The sequence below is a fragment of the Hemitrygon akajei genome, chromosome 11 (assembly GCF_048418815.1).
Source record: "Hemitrygon akajei chromosome 11, sHemAka1.3, whole genome shotgun sequence".
NCBI classification, from domain to species: Eukaryota; Metazoa; Chordata; class Chondrichthyes; order Myliobatiformes; family Dasyatidae; genus Hemitrygon; species Hemitrygon akajei.
Genome location: NC_133134.1, coordinates 98194149 through 98212475, shown reverse-complemented (window position 1 = coordinate 98212475; position 18327 = coordinate 98194149). Strand labels below are relative to the sequence as shown.

At 50.9% G+C, this 18327-nt stretch overlaps 1 long non-coding RNA gene across 1 annotated transcript in view; it reads right to left on the bottom strand.

Moving 5' to 3' along the window:
- Nucleotides 1-1249: 1249 nt before the first annotated feature.
- Nucleotides 1250-18327, bottom strand: part of LOC140735142 (uncharacterized) — a 110301-nt gene continuing 93223 nt past the window's right edge. Inside the window, exon 2 of the long non-coding RNA XR_012100704.1 lies at nucleotides 1250-1555. This is a non-coding gene — a long non-coding RNA (uncharacterized lncRNA). The remainder of the gene's footprint in view (nucleotides 1556-18327) is intronic.

Below are 18327 nucleotides of genomic sequence, written 5' to 3'. Positions count from 1 at the left end.
GGCTGAATTAAATGCAGCTAAGAAGGCAAACAGCTTGTTAGCCTTTATTGTGAAGAGGTTGGAGTTTAAGAACAGGGGGGTTATTTTTTATTATTATTTAGAGATACAGTGGGAAACAGGACCTTCCAGTCCAATGAGACTCGCCCCACCCCCCAGCAACCCACCTATTCAACCCCAACCTAATCACAGGACAATCTACAATTAACCTACTAACTGCTGCGTTTTTCGAATGTGGGAGGAAACTGGAGCAACAGAAACCCACGTGGCTCCAGGGGAGACCATACAAGCTCCTCACAGACGGAGCAAGATTTGAACTCCAAACTCTGACGCCCCGAGCCGTATTAGCGTCACCACGATTGATACCATGGCGCCCCCATGTTCCAGTTGGATAAGACGTTGGAGTCGCCAACCCTGGAATACTGTGTGCGTGGGCTCAGGTCCCTTTCCTAAGAAAGGATTGGAGTCAGACCAGAGGAGATTGACCCGAGATGAAAGGGTTGTCCTATCAAAAGAGGCTGGACAGCCTCAGAATAGAGGGACGTCCATTTAGCACAGAGATGACGAGGAATTTCTTTAGCCGGAGGACAGTATAAAGGTGGAATTTATTTCCACAGATGGCTGTGGAGGCCAAAACATTTGGTATATTTAAAATGGAGGTTAATAGCTTCTTGATTAGCCAGGGAGTCAAAGAAGGCAGTTAAATGGGGTTGAGAGGGATAATAAATCAACAAGGATGGAATAGCGGACTCAATTGGCCGAATGGCCGAATTTTGCTCCTATTTCTTATGGTTTTATGGTTTGGATCTATATTCCTTGGTGTTTCGAAGTCTGGATAGGCACGTGGGTGGGAAGGCCTTGGCACAATATGGACCAGGTGTAGATAGATGGGACTAGACAGAGGGTCAGCTCGGCACCTACTAGATGGGCTGATGGGACTGTATCTGTGCTGCAGCATTCTGTGACTCTATGATTAAATGCAAGGATGATCTGGGCTCCCTCTAGACCCTATAAAGGCAACCAGGGCCAATCGGTGAGAACAAAACTGAGGCAGTCAGAGTGTGCCAGTGTTGTCTGCGTTTGATGTTGAAACAAACATAAGTGATCTTTGATTTTTGCATTTCCTTTATATATATTGCTGAATCCAAGATATTGATTCATAAAAATCACCCGGGGGTGGGGGAAGGAGGTGGCGTTTAGATAATGAAATTAAAGGGCACGATGGGCATGATAGCAGGCAGAGATAGATAAGCATTGGTTAAAGTTCAGGTTTATTGACATTCAGAGGTACATATGTACACCGCCAAACGAGACAAAGTTCCTCTGGACCAAGATGCATATCATAGTACATATAACTCACACACAACATAATATTATTGCAAGTAAAGTAACAAATAGTTTATAACCGCCGTGTTACAGTGTGTGCCACGGTAGCACTATGGTTAGCGTGACACTCTTACAGCTTGGAGGGCGTTCGGAGTTCAATCCCGGCGTCCACTGTACGTCCTCCCCAGGGAGTGTACGGGTTTTCTCCGGGTGCTCTGGTTTCCTCCCAAGTCTGAAGACATAACAGGTAGGATAATTGGTCTTTGTAAATTATCCCGTGATTAGAGTAGGGTTAAGTCGGGGTTGTCGGGGGTCGCTGGGCAGTGCAGCTTGAAGGGCCTGAATGGACGACTCTGCACCTTATCGTGAAATAAATAAATATATGAAAGTAAATAAGGTGCATGTAAGTTGCAAAATGTAAGCAATATAACGCTACTGGCGCTTCATGTGTGACGAGACCTGGGTGGTGGCAGGAGGTAGTCCTACCGCCTGGGAGAAGAAGCAGTTTCCCATCCTAACTACCTCCTGCCTGATGATATGGGCGGAGATTGTGGATGGATAGGAGGGATTACCGACATTGCTAAGGGACCTGCGTTTGCTGTGGTCCTGATAAATCGGGGCAGGTTTGAGAGGCAGAGGGCGTGTTAGACAGCCAGAGGGAGCTTCTGAAAGACGGTCGCAGGATCTGAGGTTGCTCATTGAGGGAGGGTCAGTGGGACTTTGCAGAGCCAGTGTCATACTGTTAGACAGAGAGCCTCTCAATACGAGGGAGCATTCAGGAAGAAGAACTCATTGTCAGTGGGATCTTCCTGAAGAAGGGTCACACTGTCAGAGGGAACTTCCTGAGGAAGGGTCAGATTGTTAGAGGGATCTCAGTGAGGGAGTGTCACATTGCTGGAGGGATCTCACCGAGGGATGGTCCCACTGTTAGGGGAATTTCACTGAGGGAGTGTCACACCATTAGAGGAATAAAAATGGGGGGGGGGCGCGGAATCACAAGACACAGATTACTGAAGAATGACCACACAGTTAGAGGGAGCTCACTGAGGGAACCTCGCTCAATGGCAAGGAAGAAACTGAGAGGATGAGAATATAAAAGCAAGGATGTAATGTTGAGGCTTTATGAAGCACTGCTCAGACTGCAGTTGGAGCATTGTGAACAGTTTTTGGTCCCTTCTCTAAGAAAAGATGTGATGACATTGGATGTGGTCCAGGGGAAGTTTACAAGAATAATGCTGGGAATGAAAGGGTTAATGTATGAGGAGCATTTGATGGCAATCGTTCTGTATTGCTGGAGTTTAAACAAATGAGGGGGAACTCATTGAAAGCTATTGAATAATGACAGGCCTAGTCAGAGTAGTGGTGGAGAAGATATTTCCTATTGTGTACGGGTCTAGGACCATAGGGCACAGCGTCAGAATAGAGAGACTTCCACTTAGACTAGAGATGAAAAGGGATTTCTTCAGCTAGAGGGTGGTGAATCTGTGGAATTCATTGCCACCATCAATGGAGACCAAGTCATTGAGCATATTTAAAGCAGAGGTTGATAGATTCTTAGTTAGTCAAAGGTTGTAGGGAGAAGTCAAGAGAATGGGTTGAGAGGGATAGTAATCAGCCATGATAGAATGGAATAGCAGACTCGATGGGCCGAGTGGCCTAATTTTGCTCCTGTATCTTATGGTCAGAGTGAAATTACAGAGAGAGCATCACACTGCCAGAGGGATCTCACGATGTGGAGGGTGAAGCACAGAATGCTCACAATGAAAGGGGTCTGACTGAGGAAGGGTCCGACTGTGAGTGTGAAATTCAGAGAAAAGGACACTATCAGAGAGATCTCACTGAAGAAGGGATGGACACTCTAACAGTTAAAATGATCTCACTGAGGGCAGGTCACAATATCAGAAGGATTTCACTGAGCGTTGACCACACAGTCAGAGGTAGAACCACAGCGTCAGAGGGTTCTCAGGGGGTGGGGTGGGGGGGGGGGGTCCACAAAGAGGAAGGGATCACACTGAAGGAAGGTCTCATTGTCATTGTGATCACAATTAGGGAAGGCCCTTTGTCATAGGGACATCACTGAGTGATGGTCACTGTCATAGGGATATTACTGAGGGAGAGGATCACTGTGATAGTGATAACATTGAGGACAGGGTCAAAGTGTCAGAGTGATCATATTGAGGGAAGGTCTGACAGTCAAAGGGATCTCACAGAGGGAGGGTCTCACAGTCAGAGGGAACTCACCGAGGGAGGGTCTCACAGTCACAGGGATCTCACTGAGGGAACGTTTCACAATCATAGGTATCTGACCAAGGGAAGGAGGGTTTCAAACTCATATGAATCTCACTGAGGGAGGGTCTCATAGACATAGGGATCTCACCGAAGGAGTATCTCACAGTTATAGGGATCCCACTGAGGGAGGGTCTCATAGTCATAGGGATCTCACTGAGGGAGATTCTCACAGTCATAGGGATGTCACTGAGGGAGGGTCTCACAGTCAAAAGGATCTCACTGAAGGAGCGTCTCACTGTCATAGGGATCTCACTGAGGGAGATTCTCACTGTCATAGGGATCTCACTGAGGTAATGTCTCACTGTCATAGGGATCTCACTGAGGGAGAGTCTCACTGTCATAGGGATCTCACCGATGGAGGGTCTCACAGTCATAGGGATCTTACCAAAGGAGGGTCTCACTCTCATAGGGATCTCACTGAGGGAGTGTCTCACTGTCATAGGGATCTCACTGAGGGAGGGTCTCACAGTCATAGGGATCTCACTGAGGGAGATTCTCACTGTCATAGGGATCTCACAGAGGGAGGGTCTCACAGTCACAGGGATGTCATTGAGGGAGATTCTCACTGTCATAGGGATCTCACTGAGGGAGGGTCTCACTATATTAGGGATATCAGTGAGGGAGGGTCTCACAGTCACAGGGATCTCACTGAGGGAACGTTTCACAATCATAGGTATCTGACCAAGGGAAGGAGGGTTTCAAACTCATATGAATCTCACTGAGGGAGGGTCTCATAGACATAGGGATCTCACCGAAGGAGTATCTCACAGTTATAGGGATCCCACTGAGGGAGGGTCTCATAGTCATAGGGATCTCACTGAGGGAGATTCTCACAGTCATAGGGATGTCACTGAGGGAGGGTCTCACAGTCAAAAGGATCTCACTGAAGGAGCGTCTCACTGTCATAGGGATCTCACTGAGGGAGATTCTCACTGTCATAGGGATCTCACTGAGGTAATGTCTCACTGTCATAGGGATCTCACTGAGGGAGAGTCTCACTGTCATAGGGATCTCACCGATGGAGGGTCTCACAGTCATAGGGATCTTACCAAAGGAGGGTCTCACTCTCATAGGGATCTCAGTGAAACAGGGTCTCACTGTCATTGGGATCTCACTGAGAGAGATTCTCACAGTCATAGGGATCTCACTGAGGGAGTGTCTCACTGTCATAGGGATCTCACTGAGGGAGGGTCTCACAGTCATAGGGATCTCACTGAGGGAGATTCTCACTGTCATAGGGATCTCACAGAGGGAGGGTCTCACAGTCACAGGGATGTCATTGAGGGAGATTCTCACTGTCATAGGGATCTCACTGAGGGAGGGTCTCACTATATTAGGGATATCAGTGAGGGAGGGTCTCACAGTCACAGGGATCTCACTGAGCGTGGTTCTCAGAGTCATAGGGATATCACTGAGGGAGGGATTCACAGTCATAGGGATCTCACTTAGGGAGTTTGTCACTGTCATAGGGATCTCACCGAAGGAGTTTCAGTGTTGCAGGGATCTCACTGACGGAGCGTCTCACAGTCACAGGGATCTCATTGAGGGAGGGTCTCACAGTCATAGGGATCTCACTGAGGGAGGGTCTCACAGTCATAGGGATCTCACTGAGGGAGGGTCTCACAGTCATAGGGATCTCACTGAGGGAGGGTCTCACAGTCATAGGGATCTCACTGAGGGAGGGTCTCACAGTCATAGGGATCTCACTGAGGGAGGGTCTCACAGTCATAGGAATCTCACTGAGGGAGGGTCTCACAGTCATAGGGATCTCACTGAGGGAGGGTCTCACAGTCATAGGGATCTCACTGAGGGAGAGTCTCACAGTCACAGGGATCTCACTTAGGGAGGGTTTCACAATCATGGGGATCTCACTGAGGGAGGGTCTCAAAGACATAGGATTCTCACTGAGGGAGGGTCTGACAGTAACAGGGATCTCAGAGAGGGAGGGTCTCACAGTCATAGGGAACTCACTGAGGGAGGGTCTCACAGTCATAGGGATCTCACTGAGGGAGGGACTCACAGTCATAGGGATCTCACTGAGGGAGGGTCTCACAGTCATAGGGATCTCACTGAGGGAGGGTCTCACATTCACAGGGATCTCACTGAGGGAGGGTCTCACATTCACAGGGATGTCACTGAGGGAGGGTCTCACAGTCATAGGGATCACACTGAGGGAGGATCTGAAAGTCATAGGGATCTGAATGAGGGAGTGTCTCACAGTCACAGGGATGTCATTGAGGGAGATTCTCACTGTCATAGGGATCTCACTGAGGGAGGGTCTCACAGTCATAGGAATCTCACTGAGGGAGGGTCTCACAGTTATAGGGATATCTGTGAGGGAGGGTCACAGAGTCATAGGGATCTCACTGATGGAAAGTCTCACAGTCATAGGGATCTCACTAAGGGAGGGTCTCACAGTCATAGGGATCTCACTAAGGGAGGGTCTCACAGTCATAGGGATCTCACTGAGGGAGGGTCTCACAGTCATAGGGATATCTGTGAGGGAGGGCCACAGAGTCATAGGGATCTAACTGATGGAAAGTCTCACAGTCATAGGGATCTCACTAAGGGAGGGTCTCAGAGTCATAGGTATCTCACAGAGGGAGGGTCTCACATTCACAGGGATCTCACTGAGGGAGGGTCTCACAGTCATAGGGATCTCACTGAGGGAGGGTCTCACATTCACAGGGATGTCACTGAGGGAGGATCTGACAGTCATCAGGATCTCACTGAGGGAGGATCTGACAGTCATAGGGATCTGAATGAGGGAGGGTCTCACAGTCACAGGGATCTCACTGAGGGAGGGTCTCACTGTCACACTGATCACACTGAGGGATATTCACTGTCGAAGGGATCTCACTGAGGGAGGGTCTCACAATCACAGGGATCACACTGAGGGAGGGTCTCACAATCACAGGGATCTCACTGAGGGAGGGTCTGACAGTCACAGGGATCTCAGCGAAGGAGGGTCTCACCGTCATAGGGATCTGACTGAGGGAGGGTCTTATAATCACAGGGATCTCACTGAGGGAGGGTCTCACAGTCACAGGGATCTCAGTGAGGGAGGGTCTCACAGTCATAGGATTCTCACTGAGGGAGAGTCTCACAGTCATAGGAATCTCACTGACGGAGCGTCTCACAGTCACAGGGATGTCATTGAGGGAGATTCTCACAGTCATAGGGATCTCACTGAGGGAGGGTCTCACAGTCATAGGGATCTCACTGAGGGAGGGTCTCACAGACATATGATTCTAACTGAGGGAGAGTCTCACAGTCATAGGGATCTCACTGAGGGAGGATCTGACAGTCATAGGATTCTCACAGAGGGAGGGTCTGACAGTAACAGGGATCTCAGAGAGGGAGGGTCTCACAGTCATAGGGATCTCACTGAGGGAGGGTCTCACAGTCATAGGGATCTCACAGAGGGAGGGTCTCACATTCACAGGGATCTCACTGAGGGAGGGTCTCACAGTCATAGGGATCTCACTGAGGGAGGGTCTCACAGTCACAGGGATGTTATTGAGGGAGGGTCTCACTGTCATAGGGATGTCACTGAGGGAGGGTCTCACAGTCATAGGGATCACACTGAGGGAGGATCTGACAGTCATAGGGATCTGAATGAGGGAGCGTCTCACAGTCACAGGGATGTCTTTGAGGGAGGGACTCACAGTCATCAGGATCTCACTGAGGGAGGGACTCACAGACATAGGACTCTCACTGAGGGAGTGTCTCACAGTCATAGGGGTATCACTGAGGGAGGGTCTCACATTCACAGGGATGTCACTGAGGGAGGGTCTCACAGTCATAGGGATCTCACTGAGGGAGGGTCTCACAGTCATAGGGATCTCACTTAGGGAGGGTTTCACAATCATGGGGATCTCACTGAGAGAGGGTCTCACAGTCATAGGAATCTCACTGAGGGAGGGTCTCACAGTCATAGGGATCTCACTGAGGGAGGGTCTCACAGTCACAGGGATGTCACTGAGGGAGGGTCTCACAGTCATAGGGATCTCACTGAGGGAGGGTCTCACAGTCACAGGGATGTTATTGAGGGAGGGTCTCACTGTCATAGGGATGTCACTGAGGGAGGGTCTCACAGTCATAGGGAACACACTGAGGGAGGATCTGACAGTCATAGGGATCTGAATGAGGGAGCGTCTCACAGTCACAGGGATGTCATTGAGGGAGGGACTCACAGTCATCAGGATCTCACTGAGGGAGGGACTCACAGACATAGGACTCTCACTGAGGGAGTGTCTCACAGTCATAGGGGTATCACTGAGGGAGGGTCTCACATTCACAGGGATGTCACTGAGGGAGGGTCTCACAGTCATAGGGATCTCACTGAGAGAGGGTCTCACAGTCATAGGGATCTCACTTAGGGAGGGTTTCACAATCATGGGGATCTCACTGAGAGAGGGTCTCACAGTCATAGGAATCTCACTGAGGGAGGGTCTCACAGTCATAGGGATCTCACTGAGGGAGGGTCTCACAGTCACAGGAATCTCACTGAGGGAGGGTCTCACTGTCAAAGGGATCTCACCGAGGGAGGGTCTCACTGTCATAGGGATATCAATGAGGGAGGGTCTCACAGTCATAGGGATCTCACTTAGGGAGGGTTTCACAATCATGGGGATCTCACTGAGGGAGGGTCTCACAGACATAGGATTCTCACTGAGGGAGAGTCTCACAGTCACAGGGATGTCTCTGAGGGAGGGTCTCACACTCATAGGGATCTCACTGAGGGAGGGTATCACAGTCACAGGGATCTCACTGAGGGAGCGTCTCACAATCACAGGGATCTCACTCAGGGAGGATCTGATAGTTACCGGGATCTCAGAGAGGGAGGGTCTCACAGTCATAGGGATCTCACTGAGGGAGATTCTCACTGAAATAGGGATCTCACTGAGGGAGGGTCTCACTGTCATACGGATCTCAGTGAGGGAGCGTCTCACAGTCATAGGGATCTCACTGAGGGAGGGTCTCACTGTCACACTGATCACACCGAGGGATATTCACTGTCGTAGGGAACTCACTGAGGGAGGTTCTCACAGTCACAGGGATCTCACTGAGGGAGGGTCTCACAGTCATAGGGATCTCACTGAGGGAGGGTCTCACAATCACAGGGATCTCACTGAGGGAGGGTCTGACAGTCACAGGGATCTCAGGGAAGGAGGGTCTCACCGTCATAGGGATCTGACTGAGGGAGGGTCTTACAATCACAGGGATCTCACTGAGGGAGGGTCTCACAGTCATAGGGATCACACTGAGGGAGAGTCTCACTGTCATAGGGATCTCACCGAGGAAATGTCTCACTGTCATAGGGATCTCAGTGAAGGAGGGTCTCACAGTCATAGGGATCTCACTCAGGAGGGTGTCACAATCACAGGGATCTCACTGAGGGAGGATCTGACAGTCACAGGGATCTCAGAGAGGGAGGGTCCACAGTCATAGGGATCTCACTGTGGTGGTTTCTCACTGTCGTAGGGATCTCACTGAGGGAGGGTCTCATTGTCATAGTGATCTCACCGAAGGAGTTTTACTGTCATAGCGATCTCACTAAGACAGGTTCTCAAAGTCATAGGGATCTCACTGAGGGAGGATCTGACAGTCACAGGGATCTCAGAGAGGGAGGGTCCACAGTCATAGGGATCTCACTGTGGTGGTTTCTCACTGTCGTAGGGATCTCACTGAGGGAGGGTCTCATTGTCATAGTGATCTCACCGAAGGAGTTTTACTGTCATAGCGATCTCACTAAGAGAGGTTCTCAAAGTCATAGGGATCTCACTGAGGGAGATTCTCACTGTCATAGGGATCTCACTGAGGGAGGGTCTCACAGTCATAGGGAACTCACTGAGGGAGGGTCTCACAGTCATAGGGATCTCACCGAGGGAGGGTCTCACTGTCATAGGGATATCAATGAGGGAGGGTCTGACAGTCATAGGGATCTCACTGAGGGAGGGTCTGACAGTCATCAGGATCTCACTGAGGGAGGGTCTCACAGTCATGGGATCTCACTGAGGGAGGGTCTCACTGAAATAGGGATCTCACTGAGGGAGGATCTGACAGTCACAGGGATCTCAGAGAGGGAGGGTCCACAGTCATAGGGATCTCACTGTGGTGGTTTCTCACTGTCGTAGGGATCTCACTGAGGGAGGGTCTCATTGTCATACTGATCTCACCGAAGGAGTTTTACTGTCATAGCGATCTCACTAAGAGAGGTTCTGAAAGTCATAGGGATCTCACTGATGGAGGGACTGACAGTCATCAGGATCTCACTGAGAGAGGGTCTCACAGTCATTGGGATCTCACTGAGGGAGGGTCTCACAGTCATAGGGATCTCACCGAGGGAGGGTCTCACAGTCATATGGATCTCACTTAGGGAGGGTCTCACAGTCATAGGGATCTCACTGAGGGAGAGTCTCATTGTCATAGTGATCTCACCGAAGGAGTTTTACTGTCATAGCGATCTCACTGAGAGAGGTTCTCAAAGTCATAGGGATCTCACTGAGGGAGGGTCTCACAGTCATAGGAATCTCACTGAGGGAGGGTCTCACAGTTATAGGGATATCTGTGAGGGAGGGTCACAGAGTCATAGGGATCTCACTGATGGAAAGTCTCACAGTCATAGGGATCTCACTAAGGGAGGGTCTCACAGTCATAGGGATCTCACTAAGGGAGGGTCTCACAGTCATAGGGATCTCTCTGAGGGAGGGTCTCACAGTCATAGGGATATCTGTGAGGGAGGGCCACAGAGTCATAGGGATCTCACTGATGGAAAGTCTCACAGTCATAGGGATCTCACTAAGGGAGGGTCTCACAGTCATAGGGATCTCAGAGAGGGAGGGTCTCACATTCACAGGGATCTCACTGAGGGAGGGTCTCACAGTCATAGGGATCTCACTGAGGGAGGGTCTCACATTCCCAGGGATGTCACTGAGGGAGGATCTGACAGTCATCAGGATCTCACTGAGGGAGGATCTGACAGTCATAGGGATCTGAATGAGGGAGGGTCTCACAGTCACAGGGATCTCACTGAGGGAGGGTCTCACTGAAACACTGATCACACTGAGGGATATTCACTGTCGAAGGGATCTCACTGAGGGAGGGTCTCACAATCACAGGGATCACACTGAGGGAGGGTCTCACAATCACAAGGATCTCACTGAGGGAGGGTCTGACAGTCACAGGGATCTCAGCGAAGGAGGGTCTCACCGTCATAGGGATCTGACTGAGGGAGGGTCTTATAATCACAGGGATCTCACTGAGGGAGGGTCTCACAGTCACAGGGATCTCAGTGAGGGAGGGTCTCACAGTCATAGGATTCTCACTGAGGGAGAGTCTCACAGTCATAGGAATCTCACTGACGGAGCGTCTCACAGTCACAGGGATGTCATTGAGGGAGATTCTCACAGTCATAGGGATCTCACTGAGGGAGGGACTGACAGTCATCAGGATCTCACTGAGAGAGGGTCTCACAGTCATTGGGATCTCACTGAGGGAGGGTCTCACAGTCATAGGGATCTCACCGAGGGAGGGTCTCACAGTCATATGGATCTCACTTAGGGAGGGTCTCACAGTCATAGGGATCTCACTGAGGGAGAGTCTCATTGTCATAGTGATCTCACCGAAGGAGTTTTACTGTCATAGCGATCTCACTGAGAGAGGTTCTCAAAGTCATAGGGATCTCACTGAGGGAGGGTCTCACAGTCATAGGAATCTCACTGAGGGAGGGTCTCACAGTTATAGGGATATCTGTGAGGGAGGGTCACAGAGTCATAGGGATCTCACTGATGGAAAGTCTCACAGTCATAGGGATCTCACTAAGGGAGGGTCTCACAGTCATAGGGATCTCACTAAGGGAGGGTCTCACAGTCATAGGGATCTCTCTGAGGGAGGGTCTCACAGTCATAGGGATATCTGTGAGGGAGGGCCACAGAGTCATAGGGATCTCACTGATGGAAAGTCTCACAGTCATAGGGATCTCACTAAGGGAGGGTCTCACAGTCATAGGGATCTCAGAGAGGGAGGGTCTCACATTCACAGGGATCTCACTGAGGGAGGGTCTCACAGTCATAGGGATCTCACTGAGGGAGGGTCTCACATTCCCAGGGATGTCACTGAGGGAGGATCTGACAGTCATCAGGATCTCACTGAGGGAGGATCTGACAGTCATAGGGATCTGAATGAGGGAGGGTCTCACAGTCACAGGGATCTCACTGAGGGAGGGTCTCACTGAAACACTGATCACACTGAGGGATATTCACTGTCGAAGGGATCTCACTGAGGGAGGGTCTCACAATCACAGGGATCACACTGAGGGAGGGTCTCACAATCACAAGGATCTCACTGAGGGAGGGTCTGACAGTCACAGGGATCTCAGCGAAGGAGGGTCTCACCGTCATAGGGATCTGACTGAGGGAGGGTCTTATAATCACAGGGATCTCACTGAGGGAGGGTCTCACAGTCACAGGGATCTCAGTGAGGGAGGGTCTCACAGTCATAGGATTCTCACTGAGGGAGAGTCTCACAGTCATAGGAATCTCACTGACGGAGCGTCTCACAGTCACAGGGATGTCATTGAGGGAGATTCTCACAGTCATAGGGATCTCACTGAGGGAGGGTCTCACAGTCATAGGGATCTCACTGAGGGAGGGTCTCACAGACATATGATTCTAACTGAGGGAGAGTCTCACAGTCATAGGGATCTCACTGAGGGAGGATCTGACAGTCATAGGATTCTCACAGAGGGAGGGTCTGACAGTAACAGGGATCTCAGAGAGGGAGGGTCTCACAGTCATAGGGATCTCACTGAGGGAGGGTCTCACAGTCATAGGGATCTCACAGAGGGAGGGTCTCACATTCACAGGGATCTCACTGAGGGAGGGTCTCACAGTCATAGGGATCTCACTGAGGGAGGGTCTCACAGTCACAGGGATGTTATTGAGGGAGGGTCTCACTGTCATAGGGATGTCACTGAGGGAGGGTCTCACAGTCATAGGGATCACACTGAGGGAGGATCTGACAGTCATAGGGATCTGAATGAGGGAGCATCTCACAGTCACAGGGATGTCATTGAGGGAGGGACTCACAGTCATCAGGATCTCACTGAGGGAGGGACTCACAGACATAGGACTCTCACTGAGGGAGTGTCTCACAGTCATAGGGGTATCACTGAGGGAGGGTCTCACATTCACAAGGATGTCACTGAGGGAGGGTCTCACAGTCATAGGGATCTCACTGAGGGAGGGTCTCACAGTCATAGGGATCTCACTTAGGGAGGGTTTCACAATCATGGGGATCTCACTGAGAGAGGGTCTCACAGTCATAGGAATCTCACTGAGGGAGGGTCTCACAGTCATAGGGATCTCACTGAGGGAGGGTCTCACAGTCACAGGAATCTCACTGAGGGAGGGTCTGACAGTCATAGGGATCTCACTGAGGGAGGGTCTCACTGTCAAAGGGATCTCACCGAGGGAGGGTCTCACTGTCATAGGGATATCAATGAGGGAGGGTCTCACAGTCATAGGGATCTCACTTAGGGAGGGTTTCACAATCATGGGGATCTCACTGAGGGAGGGTCTCACAGACATAGGATTCTCACTGAGGGAGAGTCTCACAGTCACAGGGATGTCTCTGAGGGAGGGTCTCACACTCATAGGGATCTCACTGAGGGAGGGTATCACAGTCACAGGGATCTCACTGAGGGAGATTCTCACTGAAATAGGGATCTCACTGAGGGAGGGTCTCACTGTCATACGGATCTCAGTGAGGGAGCGTCTCACAGTCATAGGGATCTCACTGAGGGAGGGTCTCACAGTCACAGGGATCTCACTGAGGGAGGGTCTCACAGTCATAGGGAATTCACTGAGGGAGGGTCTCACAGTCACAGGGATGTCACTGAGGGAGGGTCTCACAGTCATAGGGATCTCAGTGAGGGAGAGTCTCATTGTCATTGGGATCTCACTGAGAGAGGGTCTCACTGTCACACTGATCACACCGAGGGATCTTCACTGTCGTAGGGAACTCACTGAGGGAGGGTCTCACAGTCACAGGGATCTCACTGAGGGAGGGTCTCACAGTCATAGGGATCTCACTGAGGGAGGGTCTCACAATCACAGGGATCTCACTGAGGGAGGGTCTGACAGTCACAGGGATCTCAGGGAAGGAGGGTCTCACCGTCATAGGGATCTGACTGAGGGAGGGTCTTACAATCACAGGGATCACACTGAGGGAGGGTCTCACAGTCATAGGGATCACACTGAGGGAGAGTCTCACTGTCATAGGGATCTCACCGAGGAAATGTCTCACTGTCATAGGGATCTCAGTGAAGGAGGGTCTCACAGTCATAGGGATCTCACTCAGGAGGGTGTCACAATCACAGGGGTCTCACTGAGGGAGGATCTGACAGTCACAGGGATCTCAGAGAGGGAGGGTCCACAGTCATAGGGATCTCACTGTGGTGGTTTCTCACTGTCGTAGGGATCTCACTGAGGGAGGGTCTCATTGTCATAGTGATCTCACCGAAGGAGTTTTACTGTCATAGCGATCTCACTAAGAGAGGTTCTCAAAGTCATAGGGATCTCACTGAGGGAGATTCTCACTGTCATAGGGATCTCACTGAGGGAGGGTCTCACAGTCATAGGGAACTCACTGAGGGAGGGTCTCACAGTCATAGGGATCTCACCGAGGGAGGGTCTCACTGTCATAGGGATATCAATGAGGGAGGGTCTGACAGTCATAGGGATCTCACTGAGGGAGGGTCTGACAGTCATCAGGATCTCACTGAGGGAGGGTCTCACAGTCATGGGATCTCACCGAGGGAGGGTCTCACTGTCATAGGGATATCAATGAGGGAAGGTCTGACAGTCATAGGGATCTCACTGAGGGAGGGTCTCACTGAAATAGGGATCTCACTGAGGGAGGATCTGACAGTCACAGGGATCTCAGAGAGGGAGGGTCCACAGTCATAGGGATCTCACTGTGGTGGTTTCTCACTGTCGTAGGGATCTCACTGAGGGAGGGTCTCATTGTCATACTGATCTCACCGAAGGAGTTTTACTGTCATAGCGATCTCACTAAGAGAGGTTCTGAAAGTCATAGGGATCTCACTGATGGAGGGACTGACAGTCATCAGGATCTCACAGAGGGAGGGTCTCACAGTCATTGGGATCTCACTGAGGGAGGGTCTCACAGTCATAGGGATCTCACCGAGGGAGGGTCTCACAGTCATATGGATCTCACTTAGGGAGGGTCTCACAGTCATAGGGATCTCACTGAGGGAGAGTCTCATTGTCATAGTGATCTCACCGAAGGAGTTTTACTGTCATAGCGATCTCACTGAGAGAGTTTCTCAAAGTCATAGGGATCACACTGAGGGAGGGTTTCACAATCACGGGGATCTCACTGATGGAGAGTCTCACCGTCGTAGGGATCTCACTGAGGGAGGGTCTCACAGTCATAGGGATCACACTGAGGGAGGGTTTCACAATCACGGGGATCTCACTGATGGAGAGTCTCACAGTCATAGGGATCTCACTGAGGGAGCGTCTCACAGTCATAGGGAACTCACTGAGGGAGGGTCTCACAGTCATAGGGATATCACTGAGGGAGATTCTCACTGAAATAGGGATCTCACTGAGGGAGGGTCTCACAGTCACAGGGATCTCACTGAGGGAGGGTCTCACAGTCATAGGGAATTCACTGAGGGAGGGTCTCACAGTCACAGGGATGTCACTGAGGGAGGGTCTCACAGTCATAGGGATCTCAGTGAGGGAGAGTCTCATTGTCATTGGGATCTCACTGAGGGAGGGTCTCACAGTCACAGGGATCTCAGGGAAGGAGGGTCTCACCGTCATAGGGATCTCACTGAGGGAGGATCTAACAGTCACAGGGATCTCACTGAGGGAGGGTCTCACTGTCATAGGGATCACACTGAGGGAGAGTCTCACTGTCATAGGGATCTCAGTGAAGGAGGGTCTCACAGTCACAGGGATCTCACTGAGGGAGGGTCTCATTGTCATAGGGATCTCACCGAGGAAATGTCTCACTGTCATAGGGATCTCAGTGAAGGAGGGTCTCACAGTCATAGGGATCTCACTCAGGGAGGGTGTCACAATCACAGGGATCTCACTGAGGGAGGATCTGACAGTCACAGGGATCTCAGAGAGGGAGGGTCCACAGTCATAGGGATCTCACTGTGGTGGTTTCTCACTGTCGTAGGGATCTCACTGAGGGAGGGTCTCATTGTCATAGTGATCTCACCGAAGGAGTTTTACTGTCATAGCGATCTCACTAAGAGAGGTTCTCAAAGTCATAGGGATCTCACTGAGGGAGATTCTCACTGTCATAGGGATCTCACTGAGGGAGGGTCTCACAGTCATAGGGAACTCACTGAGGGAGGGTCTCACAGTCATAGGGATCACACTGAGGGAGAGTCTCACTGTCATAGGGATCTCACCGTGGAAATGTCTCACTGTCATAGGGATCTCAGTGAAGGAGGGTCTCACAGTCATAGGGATCTCACTCAGGGAGGGTGTCACAATCACAGGGATCTCACTGAGGGAGGATCTGACAGTGACAGGGATCTCAGAGAGGGAGGGTCCACAGTCATAGGGATCTCACTGTGGTGGTTTCTCACTGTCGTAGGGATCTCACTGAGGGAGGGTCTCATTGTCATAGTGATCTCACCGAAGGAGTTTTACTGTCATAGCGATCTCACTAAGAGAGGTTCTCAAAGTCATAGGGATCTCACTGAGGGAGGGTCTCACAGTCATAGGGATCTCACTGAGGGAGGGTCTCACTGTCATAGGGATCTCACCGAGGGAGGGTCTCACTGTCATAGGGATCTCACCGAAGGAGTTTTACTGTCATAGCGATCTCACTAAGAGAGGTTCTCAAAGTCATAGGGATCTCACTGAGGGAGGTTCTCAAAGTCATAGGGATCTCACTGAGGGAGGGTCTCACTGTCATAGGGATCTCACTGAGGGAGGGTCTCACAGTCATAGGGATCTCACCGAGGGAGGGTCTCACTGTCATAGGGATCTCACTGAGGGAGGGTCTCACTGAAATAGGGATCTCACTGAGGGAGGATCTGACAGTCACAGGGATCTCAGAGAGGGAGGGTCCACAGTCATAGGGATCTCACTGTGGTGGTTTCTCACTGTCGTAGGGATCTCACTGAGGGAGGGTCTCATTGTCATACTGATCTCACCGAAGGAGTTTTACTGTCATAGCGATCTCACTAAGCGAGGTTCTGAAAGTCATAGGGATCTCACTGATGGAGGGACTGACAGTCATCAGGATCTCACTGAGGGAGGGTCTCACAGTCATTGGGATCTCACTGAGGGAGGGTCTCACAGTCATAGGGATCTCACCGAGGGAGGGTCTCACAGTCATATGGATCTCACTTAGGGAGGGTCTCACAGTCATAGGGATCTCACTGAGGGAGAGTCTCATTGTCATAGTGATCTCACCGAAGGAGTTTTACTGTCATAGCGATCTCACTGAGAGAGGTTCTCAAAGTCATAGGGATCACACTGAGGGAGGGTTTCACAATCACGGGGATCTCACTGATGGAGAGTCTCACCGTTGTAGGGATCTCACTGAGGGAGGGTCTCACAGTCATAGGGATCACACTGAGGGAGGGTTTCACAATCACGGGGATCTCACTGATGGAGAGTCTCACCGTCGTAGGGATCTCACTGAGGGAGGGTCTCACAGTCATAGGGATCTCACTGAGGGAGAGTCTCATTGTCATAGGGATCTCACTGAGGGAGGGTTTCACAATCACGGGGATCTCACTGATGGAGAGTCTCACAGTCATAGGGATCTCACTGAGGGAGCGTCTCACAGTCATAGGGAACTCACTGAGGGAGGGTCTCACAGTCATAGGGATCTCACTGAGGGAGGGTCTGACAGTCATAGGGATCTCACTGAGGGAGGGTCTCACTGTCATAGGGATCTCACCGAGGGAGGGTCTCACTGTCATAGGGATATCAATGAGGGAGGGTCTCACAGTCATAGGGATCTCACTTAGGGAGGGTTTCACAATCATGGGGATCTCAGTGAGGGAGGGTCTCACTGTCATAGGGATCTCACCGAGGCAGGGTCTCACTGTCATAGGGATATCAATGAGGGAGGGTCTCACAGTCATAGGGATCTCACTTAAGGAGGGTTTCACAATCATGGGGATCTCACTGAGGTAGGGTCTCACAGACATAGGATTCTCACTGAGGGAGAGTCTCACAGTCACAGGGATCTCACTGAGGGAGGGTCTCACAGTCATAGGGATCTGACTGAGGGAGGGTCTTACAGTCACAGGGATGTCACTGAGGGAGGGTCTCACAGTCAAAGGGATCTCACTGAGGGAGGATCTGACAGTCACGGGGATCTCACTGAGGGAGGGTCTCACAGTCATAGGGATGTCATTGAGGGAGGGTCTCACTGTCATACGGATCTCAGTGAGGGAGCGTCTCACAGTCATAGGGATCTCACTGAGGGAGAGTCTCATTGTCATTGGGATCTCACTGAGAGAGGGTCTCACTGTCACACTGAGGGATATTCACTGTCATAGGGATCTCACTCAGGGAGATTCTCACAGTCATAGGGATCTCACTGAAGGAGGGTCTTACAATCACATGGATCTCACCGAGGGAGGGTGTCACTGTCATAGGGATATCAATGAGGGAGGGTCTCACTGTCATAGGGAACTCA